An 18,060-nucleotide genomic window follows, 5' to 3' on the forward strand; every position below is an offset into this window, starting at 1 on the left:
TCCATCATTCATGACGGAGTCAGCATAACCCACATGGGGCATCCAACTGCTCCTTACCCGTCTCTCGGCAACTGCCCAAGCCGTCCGATCGACTTGGGTGACCCGCTGGCATAGGACTTACCTCGATGGCTCGAGTGACGTGTTCAGGGAGCTCTTATCGGATATGTCCAAGTGGAATCCGGGTTTGTCATTTGTGACGGAGTTGGCATAACCCGCATGGGGCATCCTACTGCTCCTTACCCATCTCTCGGCAGTGGCCCGAGCCATCCGATCGACTTGGGTGACCCGCTAGTGTAGGACTTACCTACGGAGATAGAGGATGAGATCATCCCCACCAAGAAATTAGTTAGGCAGCTAAGCCAGGCGGTGAACTCGTAATAAGTGGACAAGCTCTTAAATTTCATGATGGCCAAATAGATTTTTAGCCCTTCTCCCCTTTTTGTATAAAAAGGTTAATGTGTTCTGACCCTTTCTGTCGTTAAGGTTGTAAAGCTTGGGGTGCGGGTGAACAAACTCTAATCACGCTGGTGAGCAAAAACATCATAGCTGCTAGGGCGTAGGTTTTTTGCAGTCCGATCAGTTTTACTCAACGTTCATTTCCGTAACCCTTGCTTCTAGATCTTAATGTGAGAGAGGGTCGAAACCCTTGCTTCTAGATCTTAACGTGAGAGAGGGTCAAACACAGAGAATGTTTGCCAGGTGGATATACTCTTAAATGTGCTCCGACACTTTCCGTAGTTAAGGCTAAAAAGCTCAGGGTGTGGGAAAAACTCTGGTCATGCTGGTGAGCAAAAATGTCATAGCCGCTGGGGCATCGGTTTCTTACTGTCTAACCAGTTTTACTCAACGTTTGTTTCCGCGACCCTCACTTCTGGGTCTTAACGTCAGAAAGGGTCAGGCATTGAAAATGTCTACTAGATAGATATGCTCTTATCAGCCCCCGAGTGAGGCCCGACTCCCTACCGTTGCTGGGGTCGGGTGTCGTTAAAGATCAAGGAGTTGATAGCGAAACTGATAAGAGAAAGCATACATAAATTTAAGGGTAAAAGCGACATAGCTGTTCGATGTTCTAGGCGTTGATGAAAACTTCCCCGTCGATGGTCCTAAGTTTGTAGGTGCCTGGTCAGAGAACCTCCGCGATGATGTATGATCCCTCCCATGATAGAGAGAACTTGTGGCGTTTCTTATTGCTTTGGACGAGGTGGAGCACCAGGTCCTCAACGTTGAAAGCCTGACCCCACACTCGACGGCTGTGGTATCGGTGCAACGCTTGCTGGTACTTGGCCAAGCGAAGAAGGGCAACGTCACGCGCTTCATCTAGCTAGTCCATGGCATCCTCAAGGGACGCCTTAGCTCCCTATTCATCGTACGCCCTGACCCTCAGTGCTTCATAATCAAGGTCAATTGGGAGGATAGCCTTGGAACTATAAACCATGAAGAATGGCGTGTAGCCGGTGGCCCGGCTGGGGGTTGTCCTCAGGCTCTAGAGCACCACGGGAAGCTCCGTGACCCATTATCTCCCAAACTTGTTCAATCGGTTGAAGATCCTAGGCTTGAGGCCTTGTAGGACCATGCCATTCGTGCACTCGACCTGCCTATTCGTGTGGGGGTGCGCCACGGCGGCCCAATCGACGCGGATGTGGTATTCATCGTAGAATCGGAGGAACTTCTTCCCAGTGAACTATGTGCCATTGTCATTGATAATGGAGTTTGGGACTCCAAAGTGATGGGCGATGTCAAGGAAGAACAACATGGCTTGCTCGAACTTAATCGCGGAGATCGGTCGAGCGTCTATCCACTTTGTAAACTTGTCTACAACGACGAGCAAGTGCGTATAACCCCTAGGCACCCTCCTGAGAGATCTGACTAGATCGAGCCCCTAGACCGCGAATGGCCATATGATGGGGATCATTTGGAGTGCTTGGGCCAGTAGGTGGGTCTGCCGAGCATAGTATTAACACCCTTCATAGGTGTGCACAATCTGTTCAGCATCGGCTACTGCGGTCGGTCAGTAGAAGCTTTGTCAGAACACATTTCTGACCAGGGTTCTAGCTGTGGCATGGTGCCCGTAGATCCCACCGTGGATATCACTCAGCAACTGTTTCCCTTGTTCGATGGGGATGCAGCGCTATAGGATCCCGGTGTGGCTTCGCCTATAGAGCTCGCCCTCAATAAGGATAAGGGACTTGGCACGATGCGTGAGCTGCTAAGCCTCCATTTTGTCCGTCAGCAGTGCCTCTGGAGGAGGTAGTCAAGGTAAGGCATCCTCCAGTCGGTCAGAGGGTCGGGCTTTGTTGTTGGATCCTCGTCAAGCTCCATGACTTTAGGGTCAAATGGAGCCACTGGTTGGTTAGCCCCTGAGCCCAGGGCAGGCGACCTGTCACCAGTCTATTCTAGCTCCTCGTAGCAGACCGAGGGCTTGTACTAATCGCTGGCGAAGATGCCTATCGGCACCGGCTCTCGACCGGACGCCATTTTCTCCAGCGTGTCAGCCGCCTCATTGAGACGCCTCGGGATGTGATTGAGCTCGAGACCATCGAACTTGTCTTCTAGCTGGTAGACTTCTCCGCAATATGTAGCCATCTTAGCATTGTGGCATCTTGATTCCTTCAAGACTTGGTTGATGACCAGCTAGGAGTCACCCCGAACATCAAGCCGTCGGATACCCAACTCGATGGTGATGCGTAGGTTGTTGATGAGTGCCTCATACTCGGCCACATTATTGGAGATGGGGAAATGGATGCGAACAATGTACCTCATGCGTACCCCGAGGGGCGAAACTAAGACCAGCCCTGCGCCAGTGCCTTTCTTCATTAGCGATACATCAAAGTACATCATCCAGTACTCTTGGTCGATGATTGCTGGTGGCATGTGGATCTCGATCCACTCTTCAATGAAATCAGCCAGCACTTGGGACTTGATGGCTGTCCCAGGGGCATATGAAATGCCTTGATCCATCAGCTCGAGTGCCCACTTCGTGATTCTCCCCGTGGCATCCTGGTTTTGGACGACCTCGCTGAGAGGGAAGGACGTCACGACCATCACCAGATGCGACTCGAAGTAGTGATGCAACTTCCTCTTGGCGATAAGATGGCATACAGAGCTTCTAGATTTGGGGGTAGTAGGTCTTAGAATCAGACAAGACCTCACTAATGAAGTACACGGGACGCTGCAGTTTGAGGGCATGTCCCTCTTCTTCTCGCTCTACCACCAGGGTGGCGCTGATCACTTGTGTGGTGGCTACAATATAGAGCAGAAGCGGTTCCCTATCGTTTGGGAGGACCAAGATCAAGGCCTTCATCAGGAGCTACATGACCTTGTTAAGTGCCTCCTAGGCCTCGGGCGTTCATTAGAAGCGGTTGACCTTCTTCAGAAGCCGATAGAGGGGGAGACCTCGTTTGTCGAGGCACGAGATAAAATGGCTAAGCGTGGCGAGGCACCCGATAACTCATTGTACCCCCTTTATGTTCTAAATTGGGCCCATCCTCGTGATGGCCGAGATCTTCTCCGGGTTGGCTTCGATGCCACGCTTGAAGACAATAAAACCCAACAGCATACCCCTTGGAACCCCAAAAACACACTTCTTGAGGTTGAGCTTGATGTCGTTTGCTTAGAGTTTCATGAAGGTCTGCTCTAGGTCGGCTATGACCTGGTCATCCTATTTGGACTTGACCACGATGTCATCCACGTAGGCCTCAATGGTCCGCCCAATGAGATCCCCGAAACACTTGAGCATGCAGCGTTGGTATGTAGACCACGTGTTCTTCAGGCCAAACGACATTGTGACGTAGCAGAACGAACCAAATAGGATGATGAAAGATGTCATGAGCTGGTCGGACTCTTTCATCGTGATTTTATGGTACCCAGAGTACGCATCAAGGAAGCAAAGGGTTTCACACCCTGAGATCGAGTTGACTACTTGGTCTATGCGTGGCAAAGGAAACGGATCCTTTAGACATGCTTTGTTGAGACCCATGTAGTCAACACACATCCTCCATTGCCCATTCTTTCTTATACAAGAATAGGATTGGCTAACCACTTAGGATGGTATACTTCCTTGATGAACCCGGCCGCCAAAAGCTTTGCAATCTCCTCGCCAATGGCCCTATGTTTCTCCTCGTCGAAGCGATGCAGGTGCTGCTTCACCGACTCGAAGCCAGGCCTGATCTTCAAGGCATGCTCGGCGACTTCTCTTAGAATGCCTAGCATATCCGAGGGTTTCCACTCAAAGATATCTCTATTGGCGTGGAGGAAGTCGGTGAGCGCGCTTTCCTATTCGGAGGAAAGCGTGGTGCCGATGCGCACCACTTTGCCCTCGAAGCCACTAGGGTCCATGAGGACCTCCTTCACACCCTCAATAGGCTCAAAAGACCCGGACGTTCGCTTGGGGTCATGTGCTTCTTCGACGACCTCCTCCTTGATGGCCGCAAGCTCTTTGGAGGTGACAATTGCCACGTCGTGTTCGCAACACTTGACTTCACACTCGTAGGCACGCTAGAAGGAGGTGCTGATGGTGATGACCCCACATGGACCCAGCATCTTCAACTTTAGATAGGTGTAGTTAGGGACGACCATGAACTTCGCGTAGCATGGATGTCCCAGGATGGTGTGGTGGGTTCTGTGGAACCCAACCTCCTCGAAGGTAAGGGTCTCCATCCTATAATTGGTTGGTTTGCCGAAGGTGATGGGTAGATCGATCTGCCCTAGTGGCACGACCTGTTTCTAGGTATAATGCCATGGAAAGGCGCCCCGGTCGGTCGGATGCATGATCGGTCTATGACCATGGCGTCGAGCATTTCAGCGTACATGGTGTTGAGGCTGTTGCCTCCATCCATCAGCACCTTGGTGAACCGCTTCATGCCGATGATCGGGTTGACCACGAGCAGATATCTTCTCGGCTATAGGATGCTTTCCAGGTGGTCGGTCCGATCAAAGGTTATGGTAGACTCTGACCATCAGAGGAAGGAAGACGTGGCTGGCTTGACCATATAGACCTCGCGGCGCACAAGCTTTGGGCAGTGCCTAGAGTCGTAGGCCGCTGACCCTCCAAAGATCATAAGGCAGCCATCTAGCGCTAGAAATCTGTCATCCTTCCCCTCGGCATCGTCTGCGGCCAGCTTGGGCTCCTTCCTATGCTCCCCCTTGTTGGAGCCTCCGGAGAAGAACCGCTTCAAGAGGACGTAGTCCTTGTATAGGTGTTTGATAAGGAAAGCATGGTTCAGGCATGGCCCTTCGAGGAGCTTCTCGAAGTGGTCCGGGGTACTCTCGGTGGGCTTCCAGCCCCCTTGCAGTCGACGGTGGCCACGAGCGAGCCCTCACACCACTGCCTGTTCTTCTTCTTGTTGAGGCAGTTGGAGGCGCCTTCGCTGGTGTCCTCGTCCCAGTTTGCCTTGCCTTTGAGGCGGTCAAAAATCGCTCCGACCACCTCCTCGCCCTAGGCATGGCTGGTGACGATGTCGAGGAGCTCCTTGATGGTTCATGGGCCCTTAAGTCCCAGCTTATGAACCAGAGACTCACAGGTGATCCCAGACAGTAAAGCTCCTATGACGTCGACGTTGGGCAGCTCATTGCACTACCAGGAAAAGCGTCGGATATACCCACGAAGAGTTTCCCTAGAGTTCTATCGGTAGTTTTTAAGATCCCATGGGTTCCTAGGACGCACATATGTGTCCTAGAAGTTTTCCACAAAGATCTCTTTTAGGTCCGCCCAACTTTAGATTTGGTTGGGCGAAAGGTGTTCCAACCACGTTCGTGCCGAATCAGCCAGGAACAATGGAAGGCTGCGGATAATGAAATCATCACTATCCGCTCCACTGGCTTGGCAAGCAAGCCGATAATCCTCAAGCCATAGTCCGGGGTTTGTTTCCTCGGAGTATTTTGGGATGTTGGTCGACGGTCGGTACCACGGTGGGAAGACGACGTTGAGGATGTGTCGTCCAAAGGACTGAGGCCCTAGCAAGTTAGGGCTCGGGCTTATGTTACAAGTGTTTTTATTTGGATGTTGTGTATGTTACAAGTGTTTTTATTTGGATGTTGCCTATGTTTCACACATATGTTTGTAATTGTTTTTGTCAGGATATTGCGTATGTTTTGCAATGGCTTTTCAAGTGTTTTTAGGTGTTTTCGTAAGTGTTTTAGACGCATGTTTCAAGTGCTTCATCTTTTTTCAGACACATGTTGCAAAAGTTTTATCAAGATGTTTCAAAGATAGATCGGGTGTTGTACATGTTGCAATGTAACTTACCTGCCACAGTCGTCTGTTGTAGCTGTTGGGATGACGTGCATGAGTGTGGGAAGCAGAGGGATGGAGCGTTGCGTGCCTACGGGCGATCCCCACCTAGCGTGGCCGTGCAGTAACCGCGAGCGTCCGTCCGAACATCCAGGCTAGTACCGCCTATTTATCTCGCATACATTTTGCATAGTTGTTAGCCAACGTTTTAAATTTGACCTCTTTAGTCTGATACGTTATCATTTCTACGACGCCACTAATTGGCGAACGTTCATCCAAAAAGAAACCAACGAACAATTTTCAGACTACAAATATTGCCTAAATAGGAAAGCATTCATTCCCACCTGACACCATTTTAGGATAGTATACTGTTTTCTTTCTCTTTTCAGGCGTGCAAGCATTCAATTCTCTTTTCAGGCACATGCTGGGCACAGACGTGCTGGATCTCGCGTGTTCCCACATTTTTTTTATTTTTTAGAACCATGCGCACATAGCTTAGATAACTGAATTATACAACATAACTTTGACGAATAACTTAGCAGTGCTCCTACATTCTCTTTTAGGTTTCATCAGCCTTTTTTCTCTTTTCAGAAACTAATCATTCGGGACATGGGAAAAGGGTTTATAGAAGGGTGTGGGGATGAAATAAAAGTAACTTTTACAACCTATACTATACAGTGAATTCCATAGTATGATGTAAACTTCCAAAACCAGATAAATAAATAACTTTCATAACTTCTACAACGATAATCTCAGCATCTCTATAATTATGACATTGAACATATTTGTTTCTTCAATTGGAAGATTTGCAAAATATTTTAATATTTAAAGTAACAAATACAAGACACAAGTTAGATACATTACTCTTTACAGTAAGTTAGTCAAATAAGTTAGCTAGCATGCAAGCACATGGAAACACAAGTTAGATACATAACTCTGTACACTAAGTGAATCAAGTAAGTTAGGTAGCATATACATAAAAAGAGGAGTTAGATACATAATTGAGTACAATAACCTAATGAACTAACTTAGGTAGCATAGACATGAACAACAAAGAGAGAAATAAATAACTCTGTTATTTAACATAGGACCACAAAAAGACCACATAGCACAAATCTATAAAAATAAACTATACGAATAGCAACAAATGTAATAAGTTAAGTAGAAAATCATATCTGTTATACCTTGTTCATGTATAATTTGAAAGCTTTATACCCTGACAAGTTTAAGGAGTAAAGATAAGGATTCCATCACAGACAAAATAATAGGTACAAATATGAAATCTTACATGTTGCTCAGCTATTTCACGTATCGAAGGTAACAAGAATTGATTCTCCTCATGGGTGTATAAATAGTATGTCAATGCCTCACGAATAGGTTTTGCATGCTCCTGCATAACATAAAAATTTGGAAAAACATCTTGTCAACTAATATGAAGATGTAGACAATATGCCCTAATCAAATGATCAACATCTTAGGCATTGAAAATTGACTTTGGAATGATTGAAAAAAAAAATAAAAGAAAGACTAGTTAGTATTTTCTTAGTCAATTCACCACAAACGAACTATCTGGAAGCTACATTGAGCTTGTTACTGTAGCATTCAGCAAAAACAACTAATGCAAGAAAGAACAAAAAAAATAAATATACAGTAAAGAACTCACTCGCTATTATAACCTGAAACATATGACCTGAATGCAAACCAACATTTGTAGCACAGTCAAAGTACGAAAACGGAGTCATTGCAATCCTGGGAACACCATAGGTAGCATTTGAGACTAGACAATCTTCGGATCCTTCTATTAAGAACCTACGTGTCGGATTTGGAGGTTTAATTGTACCCCTGTCTTTTCAAAATTATTATAGGGCAATCTTGGTCAAGTTTGGCTGGCTAAGTTCTTCGAAAAATATATTAACGTCCAGAATACCAAATAAGTGCACTATCTAGACATATTTAATGGTGAAATTAATATTATAGATGTGAGAGTATTTTTCAACAAACTTAGTCAAATACAGAGAAGCATAATTTAGGACAAAGCTAAAGTGGTCTATAATATGAAACAAAGGGAGTATCTTTTGAACTGTTACATGCATGAATGCACCAAATGTGCTTTTAACACAAGTTGGAATCGACATTCATCTCATCAACAAACAAAAATGGTGGGGGTTCCTTTTCTCAAATTATTTCCTTGACTTTCCAAGATTTTTGCATCCTGATTACCTCTAATTGCCTCTTATTACCTCTAATTTCTAAGCTTGTACAATTCGATGGCCACAAAAGAATAAAAGTTCATGTATGACAGTTCAATGCAAGAAAAGGATCCATGACTGCTCAACTCTCATACTGATATGATCATCCAGAATAGCTATGATGACGTATTGACATCTCAGAATGCAAAAAGAATGAAAAGCAATGCAGACCACTCTATCCAAACTTGAAAACTCGCCAAAAAAAACAACAGACAAGTAACCACTACACCATTTTGGAGAGCTTTGCCACCATAAGTCAATAAAGAAAGCAAAACTGAGCTAAACAAAACTCAAATAAGCCAGTGACAACAGAAATAGGTCATACTTTTTGTGTGAAGAATAAAGATAGGAAATACTGATATCTCATCCACAAAAAAAGATTATTATCTATATCACCACAACACAGTCAGTGTCATGATTGAGACCAGAGCAACCCTAATTTTAAAACTAATCTTGTATTACTAATTTTAAAACTTCCAAACAAAACAAGTAATGTGTGCAAGATAGAACATACAAGTTGAACATACTAACTTAATAACTCGCACAACACAACTAAACAATACAAGTTATGTGTCAAAGTTGAACTTACAAGTTAGCAGCATAAACTTAAACATGCAAGTTGAACATACTAACTTGCAAACAAAAGATTACTCAACAAGTTCAACATAATAACTTGCAAAGCACAACTAAACCATACAACTTCATACATATAAGTTATGTTTGCAAATAAGTACAAGGTCCTACTTAATCCATTTGGCAAAAACAAACAACACAAAATTATGAATAGACCAAAACATCACTTGTTATGGTGGGGAAGACTTATGCAAGGCGCAACAACAACAGAAGGGCCTGAACCGTGTTGTATTTAGGCCCATCTGGAGTCCTAGTAGATTGGGTTAGAGTCTTAGAAGATTTGGTCCAGATTTATAGCAAGAGTTTGTTAGCGTCAAGGGTCGAGTTGTAAGGACTACAAGAGTCCAACTTCATTAAGGAAACGGGGAGCCTGGGATTGTGACTACAAGTCACCCTTGGGCGCCTAGCGTCTTCCAGTTCATCGCCATCTACTGTTCATCGTCACCTATTGCCACCGCAATCACGGCTCCAGTCCGCCGAACCCTTGCACGCTCTCACGCTCCTCGATCCCCTCCATACTTCCTCCGAAGCAAAACCCACCGTCGCACCAACCTGGTATCAGAGACCATGGCGACATCCGAGGTCTCATCTACGCCAGTCCCTCCTTCCTCCGCTGCTTCCACGACCGGCGTGCCTGCCTCCGCCGTGCAGCTACCGATGGTTGGCACATCGGGCACCCTTGCGCCCCCTGTGCCGTCTGCGTCCCAACCCATGTCGACCGCGGAGGCGCTCCAGGCACTGACGCAGGCCATCGCGGGCCTCCAACTCCAGATGACAGCCGTCAACCACCACCTGGCGGACCAGGGTACCCGGCTTTCGGCGCTCGATGGCCGGCCAGCGTTGCCACAATTCGGCTTGCCGGGGTTCGGTGGGGTCCCAGCCCTACCCGTGGCCTCCGCTCTGGTGATCTCCGAGGTTGCTGCGGCATCTGTGGAATCCACCGTGGCGCCACCGCCATCAGTGCCATTACCATCCCCAGTGGTGCACGGATCGCGGACGCTTGCTCTACTACGGTCGACGGGTGTGCCGATCACCCAGATTAATTTCCTGCACTCACCGTCACCGCTGCATGTGTTCTCATCTACAGGATTGCCCTACGTCTCGGCGCCGACGTCGCACATGTCTTCGACGTCGGCACAGATCCCATTACTGCCGGAGGTGGAGGGTGTGGCTGTGCCAAAGTACCACAAACTCACGTTCGCCACCTACGATGGCAAAGAGGACCCGCTTGGGTGGCTCAACAAGTGTGAGCAGTTTCTCCACGGCCAAATGACACGGGAGGTGGACAAGGTCTGGCTCACATCGTATCACCTCACGGGCATGGCTCAACAGTGGTACCTCATCTTGGAAGGCGCAAAAGGCCATCCCGCGTGGCCGGACTTCCGTCGCATGTGCCAGCAACGCTTCGGCCTGGCCCTCAGCACCAACCACCTCGCCGACTTGGCGTGGCTACCGTTTGGAGGATCGGTGGACATGTACATGGCGGAGTTTCAAGCCCGTGCCGCACATGCCGATGACCTCTCTATGCTGTAGAAGGCGCGGCTGTTCACCAGTGGTTTGCCGGAACACATCCGCGTCGATGTCGAGCTCCTCGAGCCCTAGGACCTGCAGCATGCCATGCGGCTTGCGCGCGCTTATGAGCGCCGCAATGCCTCGTAGGTTTCGGCACCGCGCTTGGCGCGCTGCCCTATTAGCGCACCAGCCGCGTAGCCTGCACCAGCAGTTCCAGCGCCACTTCTTCGACATCAGCGCCTCGCACGTTCAAGCGCCTCACACCGGAGGAGATGGTAGAATGGCGCAAGATGGGCTTATGCTACAATTGCGATGAACAATACATAAGGGGCACAAGTGTGCCAGGCTCTTCTACCTCGAGGCCTTAGATTACATCGTGGAGGAGCCGGAAGACACGGAGGATGGCCTGGCTGCACCGCCATTCGACCTCAACGCACCTATGATCTCTCTGTCCGCCATCACGGGCATCCGGGCCAAAAAGACCATGCAGCTCCACGTCCACATTGGCGCGCATCAGTTCACCGTGCTCCTGGACTCCGGTTCAACTCACAACTTCATCAGCACACAAGCGGCTCGGCACGCGGACCTGTAGCTTCAGGACAGCAACGGTGCACACATGGTTGTGGCGAACGGGGACCAAGTCGTGTGCTGTGGTCTCGCCCATGACGTCAAGCTCAAGATCAGCGAAGAAGTCTTTCCAGTGGACTGCTTCTCCATCCCACTGGAGTGCTACGACATGGTCCTGGGGATTGCCTGGCTGTAGACCCTGGGGCCGATCCTATGGGACTTTGAGGGTCTTCGCATGGCGTTCATCCTCCGCAGCCACCGCGTCCTGTGGATGGGCATTGGCTCGCCAAGCGCGGGCCGTGCCAAGCAGCTTCTCTCCGGCCACATCTTCACCGACAAGGGGGCGGAGCCAGTCCTCCTAGACTATCTCCTCGACACCTACGCCGACGTGTTCGCAGAGCCCACAGGACTCCCACCCACGCACCCCTATGATCATCAGATACACTTGAAGCCAGGCACCGACCCCGTCGCCGTCCGCCCCTATAGGTATCCCCACCTCTAGAAGGATGAGCTGGAGAGGCACTGCGAGGCAATGCTCTAGCAGGGGGTCATACGGGATAGCACTTCCCCATTCTCCGCGCCGGTACTGCTTGTCAAGAAGCAGGATGGGACTTGGTGCTTTTGTGTCGACTACAGGTCACTCAACGCCGTGACGGTGAAAGACAAGTTCCCGATCCCGGTCGTCAAAGAACTTCTGGATGAACTACATGGTGCCAAATTCTTCACCAAGTTGGACCTCCGTTCAGGTTATCACCAGGTCTGCGTCGACCCCGCTGATGTGGAAAAGACGGTGTTCCAGACACACCACGGCCACTTCGAGTTCTTGGTCATGCCTTTCGGATTGTCTAACGCGCCTTCGACGTTCCAGGTGCTCATGAACCTCGTCCTCAAGCCGTTCCTATGACGCAGCGTCCTCGTCTTCTTCGATAACATCCTCGTCTATAGTTCCACATGGATCGAGCACCTACAGCATCTCCGCGCTGTCTTGGACGTCCTCCGTGAGCACCGGCTGCATCTCAAGCGGTCCAAGTGCTCTTTCGCTACCTCGTCGGTCCACTACCTTGGCCATGTCATCACGGCTGAGGGGGTGGCCATGGACACAACCAAGGTGGTGGCGGTACAGTCGTGGCCGCATCCATGTTCGGCGCGTGGCCTTCGCGGTTTCCTCGGGCTAGCCGACTACTACCGCCGGTTCATCAAAGACTACGGCACCATCGCCACCCCATTGACGCAGCTCTTGCGGAAAGAGGGGTTTTGGTGGTCAAACACCATCGACGTGGCATTTACAGCTCTCAAGGCCGCGCTGTGTGCGGCGCCAGTGCTCCATCTCCTGGACTTCAACGCCACGTTCGTCATTGACTGCGACGCGTCCGGCTTCGACTTCAGAGCCATCCTTCATCAAGAAGGGAATCCCATTGCGTTCTTCAGTCGGCCCTTTGCGGCTCGGCACCTCAAAGCGGCTACGTATGAGCGTGAGCTCATCGGTCTCATCCAAGCGGTCCGCCATTGGTGCCCTTATCTTTGGGGGCGCGCTTTTGTCGTCCGGACTGATCACTATGCCCTCAAGTTCATGCTCGACCAGCGGCTTTCGACAATTCCACAACATCACTGGGTGAGCAAATTGTTCGAGTATGATTTCAGGATTGAGTACCGCCCCGGCAAGGTGAACGTGGTGGCCGATGCGCTGTCCCGCCGCGACGGTGACACCCCGCTCTTGGCGGGTCTCTACAACACTGAGGTGGCGTCCCTCGTGGCGCTCTTGACTTCGACATTCCGGCTCTTCGATGACCTCCGCTAGGAGCTAGACACCGATGCCATGTTGCGCGCACGCCGCGACGCCGTGGCCGCAGGTGCGCACGGGGCCTCCTGGACCATGCACGAGGGCCTCATACTCCATGACGGACACGTCTTCGTGCCTGCCTCGTCCCCGCTCCTGGAAGACGTCCTCTAGCTCGCCCACATAGGAGCCCACGAGGGGATCCAAAAGACTCTACGGCGGCTCCGTACCCAGTTCTACGTCGACCATGATCGGCGCGTCATCGGTGACTTCGTGCGTTCCTGCTCCACGTGCCAGCGGAACAAAACGGAGACGTTGCACCCCGCGGGACTGCGGCAACCCTTACCAGTGCCCTCGCGAATCTGGGCAGATATCTCCCTCGACTTCATTGAGGCACTGCCCAAGGTCCACGGTAAAAGTGTTCTCCTAACCGTGGTTGACGGGTTTTCGAAGTATGCGCACTTCATTCCATTCGGCCACCCCTACACGGCGTCGTCAGTGGCGCAAGCTTTCTTCCAGGACATCGTGCGCCTCCATGGATTTCCCGAGTCCATCGTCAGTGATCGTGACCCGGTGTTCACAGGCCATGTGTGGCGCGATCTTTTTCGCCACGTCGGCGTCCAGCTTCGGATGAGCACTGCGTTCCACCCATAGACGGACGGGCAGTCCAAAGCGGTGAACAAGGCCATGACCATGTACTTGAGATGTCTCACCGGTGACCGCTCTCGCGATTGGCTGGACTAGTTGCCGTGGGCGTAATTCTGTTACAACACCGCATATCACACGGCGCTTCAGACTACTCTGTTTTAGGTGGTCTATGGATGTCCCCCGCCCGACCTGTTGCCGTATGTTCCAGGGGAGGCGCGCATGGAGGTCGTCGACACCATGCTGTCCAACCGGGATGAGTTCTTGGATGAGGTACGCGCTCGCCTTCTCCAGGCGCAGGAGTACGCTCGCCACTTCTACGACGCCAAGCACCATGCCCTGGAGTTTGCCGTCGGGGACTGGGTACTGCTCCGCATGCTTCATCGACACACGCAGTCCCTAGCCCCTAGCGGTCGGGGCAAGTTGGGGCCCAAGTATGCTGGCCCATTCCAGGTGCTTGCGAGGGTGGGCGAAGTGGCCTACCGGCTTCGTCTTCCGGAGGACGCCCAGATTCACGACGTCTTCCATGTCGGGGTGTTAAAGTCGTTCCGTGGTACACCGCTGACATCCGAGCCTGTGCTTCCTCCACTTCGCCACGGTCGGCCTCTCCAGCGACCGAAACACATATTGCGCGCTAAACTTCGTCATGGCGTCTGGCATGTCCTCGTCGAGTGGTCTGGCATGCCTGCGTCCGAGGCAACGTGGGAGCCGGTTCCTGCATTCCGGGAAGCTCACCCTTCCTTCCAGCTCGCGGACGAGCTGTTTCCCGAGGGAGGGAGAGATGTTATGGTGGGGAAGACTTATGCAAGGCACAACAACAACAGAAGGGCCTGAACCGTGTTGTATTCAGGCCCATCTGGAGTCCTTGCAGATTGGGTTAGAGTCTTAGAAGATTTGGTCCAGATTTATAGAAAGAGTTTGTTAGCGTCAAGGGTCGAGTTGTAAGGACTACAAGAGTCCAACTTCATTAAGGAAATGGGGGGCCTGGGATTGTGACTACAAGTCACCCTTGGGCGCCTGGCGTCTTCCAGTTCATCACCATCTACTATTCATCATCACCTATTGCCACCTCAATCATGGCTCCAGTCCACCGAACCCTTGCACGCTCTCACGCTCCTCGATCCCCTCCGTACTTCCTCCGAAGCAAAACCCGCCGTCGTACCCTCACTCACTGTAGATTCATTGGTTGTGCTCTCGCCACTGTCACTCCCATCCCCATCATTGTTATTATCATCAGCAGCACCAGAAGAACCAGATTCCTAAATAAAAGAACTCAGTTAGCACACTAACTAATAAAAAACATGCGCGAAACAAAATTATCTCACTGGTAATTCAACTAAACAAAACTGAGAAAGAAATTGCCAAACTAAGAATTTATAGAACATTAGCACACTGTGATCTTAGGCCCTGTTTGCAGTCTTCTATATAAACTGAGAATTGCAAGATCCAAGCAGACAGAACAAAAAAGGGTGTTGATTGACCTAAGACAATAATTGCTAATCCATTTGAACTATACTGATTTCTATATTAATCGCTTATCACTGCACTAAGCATAAAAAGGCTTGCTTAACCTGCAATTTCATGCTACTGTCATTCTCAGTCAAGTCATGGTGACACAATATTAGTTGTATCGTTGTGAAATTATGGGATAACATTAGCACAGAACAGACACAATATTTAAGGAATTTATAGAACATACCAATACAGTCTAGCGAAATAGGCCACCACTTCTGACATCATTATTAGAAGACTGCAACCCCAACTCTTCACTTGATTTGGACTTTTCTTTAGAAGAAGAAGAATCTCCCTCATCAGCCATCTGTAACCAAATGTATTTCAAAAAAAAATTAGAATCACTTTGTACTGATGAATTCTTTTACTCTCAACTCTATTGGATGGTTGCACTACTGATGAACGAAACACATAAAAGTGAAAAAATAATTAGTGATTTCCTCTCATTTTGTATGCAGTTGCTTAATCTGGAAGGAACAGAGCTCGCAGTTGAACCATATTTAATATAAAGTATAACTTATCAAATTGCAGGTGATTAATTCATCTATTCCCTACTGATCAGGTTCGAGCAATGCAAAAAAAATTATACTCTATACTCTACTGGATGGCAGGGGAGGGAGCTACAAAAGAGAGGAGCAGCCAGAGTCACCCAGGGCTAGGGAACATTTGCTTGCTCTGTACTTCACTCACCATACCATAGACCATACCACATACCCTCTGGCCTCTGGGCTCTGGTTGAGTGCATCACACTTTAAGGCTACTATATACTATATTTGGGTTTAGACCAAAAATGGCGTGGATCAATTCATCAACCTCCAATAAGCTTTTCAAGTGTCCCTATCAAACATAAGTACATAACTCTGGTTTGTATGTCCTAAATTTGTGAACATCCTTTCTCGTATATCAGCAAAAGAGTCGAGAGAAACAAAATTTCTAAACTCTGTCCTGGACAGCTGAACCTGAACTCCTAACCGAAAACCCAATGACGTGGATAAATTCTTCTACTCTCAACTCTACTGGATGGCTGTACTAGTGATGAATGAAACACATAAAAGTGAAAAAATAATTAGTGATTTCCTCTCATTTTGTATGTAATTGCTTAATCTGGAAGGACACAGAGCTTGCAGTTCAACCATATTTAATATAAAGTACAACTTAGCCTATTGCAGTTGATGAATTCATCTATTCCCTGCTGATCAGATTCAATGCAAAAAGATATTGAACAAAGGACTAAAACATTTATCCCTTCTACATTTCTTATTTTAGTTTCAATCTCCACGAAATTTAGATAGTAGAATATGAAAACACCAAATGCAAAAATACTAACGATTCAGTGGGCAAAATACTAGAAAAAATGAACCAAACCTAATAAAAAATTAATGTATGCAAGCACGATGCGTGGCTGAAACAGGTCTATGCCATGGCGCCGCCCTGCAGGTTCAGTTATGGCACCACCCACACCGGCGAATATGTGGATCGTGTAATGCAGGGTGAAGTCCAGCAGTGGCGACTCCAGCTGCGACGTCGCTATCCCGTCCAGCTGGGTTGGGGCCGGGACCGGTGCCGGGGCCGGAGCAGGATACGCTAAACCCGACGCCGGCCACGTAGGGCAGGGGACGGAGCTGGAAAAGAGAGGAGCAGCCACCGGAGAGCGATGGCGGTCAGCAACGCGCGGCACAGGAGTCGGGCTCAGGCTGGGCAGCTGAAACCGCGGCGGCCGCGTAGGGTAGCGGAGGAAAATGGAAAGAGCGAGAGGAGGGCGGTAGCGGTCAGAAACACGAGGCCACCGGTGCGGAAGCAGGGGTCGCTGGTGAACCCGCGGCAGCCGCGCAAGGCAGAGAAAGGGCCGGGAGAGAGAAAACTAGAAAACTAATCGATATGACCTCGAATTGAATAGCCCCTTGATGCAATCACGACGAGATGAGAGAGAAGAGATCTCAGCAATACCTTGCGATGAGCCTGACGAACCCCTCGAAGTGGAATCCAGCGGCCGGCGAGGTCACCCCGAGGAGGAGGGCGATGGGGAGAGAAGATGAACAACCGCACTGTTCAAAATTGCTGCCCGCTTCGTTTGGGCGTCGCGTGGAGGACTCAGATTCGGTGCCTTTCCACTAGGCAAGGCACGGCCTAACTTTCGGCACTCTATTCACCGTTGAAAGAGAATCCGATGGCTCTCATAAATTTTCAGCACATTTTTAGCTTTTTCCAATGGAAATGGGTGGAAACGGCGGCTCATCTGCGCGTGTGTTGCGCCTGGCTCCCGGGCGGAGCTCTCTGCCCCCACCGCTGAGGCCTCTTCCTCCCCACCCCCTTCTCCTCACCGCCGCCGGAGCAGACCACTGGAGGCCGGTGGCCGCGAGGAGGGCGGTAGCGGGGTGCTTTTTTCTCCACACGTAGGGCTGTGGCACCGTCGCCGTCACCGCCGTCGAGTCTGAAGCCCGCTCCGCTGTCCTGGAGCGTGGATCCGGGACCTGCCGGCGTGGATCTCGCCCTGCGCTGTCATCGACAAGGAACGCGCATGCAGGGGTCGTTGCGCCACGGCCCGGCCATCGCCGCCGCCGCCACCGGATCCCACATCCTCGTGCTTCGATCTGAAGAGCCAAGCCACGTCGAGGACGAGGAGCACTGAGCAGACCAGCATCCTACGTAGGGACGCCTTCCAGGAGCACTACAACATCATCGAGGAGGACCATCCTTGTGAGTTGCTTCACAGATTCAGAATAGAGCCCCTTCTTAAGTTTTCTGTCAGATTGTAACAGACCTAATGCTGCTATGAGGCTATGATGCTATTGACATGATTTTGATTGGTTCGAAGGATGCAAGTCTAGCTTAGTCTCTCTGCTATGACACCATTTATTGTCATGAAACTTCAGTACCAAAATCTATAGTAGTCCAGTTACTCTACATCTATGTGCTATTTATTGTTTACAATAAAT

At 49.8% G+C, this 18,060-nt stretch overlaps 1 long non-coding RNA gene across 1 annotated transcript; it reads right to left on the reverse strand.

Moving 5' to 3' along the window:
- Nucleotides 1-14,420: 14,420 nt before the first annotated feature.
- LOC136539914 (uncharacterized) lies at nucleotides 14,421-17,193 on the reverse strand. Its single transcript, XR_010779783.1, has 3 exons — nucleotides 17,072-17,193; nucleotides 15,312-15,431; nucleotides 14,421-14,871 (listed from the first exon to the last, which is right to left on the reverse strand). It is a non-coding gene; the product is annotated as an uncharacterized lncRNA (long non-coding RNA).
- Between the last annotated feature and the right edge of the window lie 867 nt (nucleotides 17,194-18,060).

The sequence above is a fragment of the Miscanthus floridulus genome, chromosome 2 (assembly GCF_019320115.1).
Source record: "Miscanthus floridulus cultivar M001 chromosome 2, ASM1932011v1, whole genome shotgun sequence".
In the NCBI taxonomy this organism is placed as follows: domain Eukaryota; kingdom Viridiplantae; phylum Streptophyta; class Magnoliopsida; order Poales; family Poaceae; genus Miscanthus; species Miscanthus floridulus.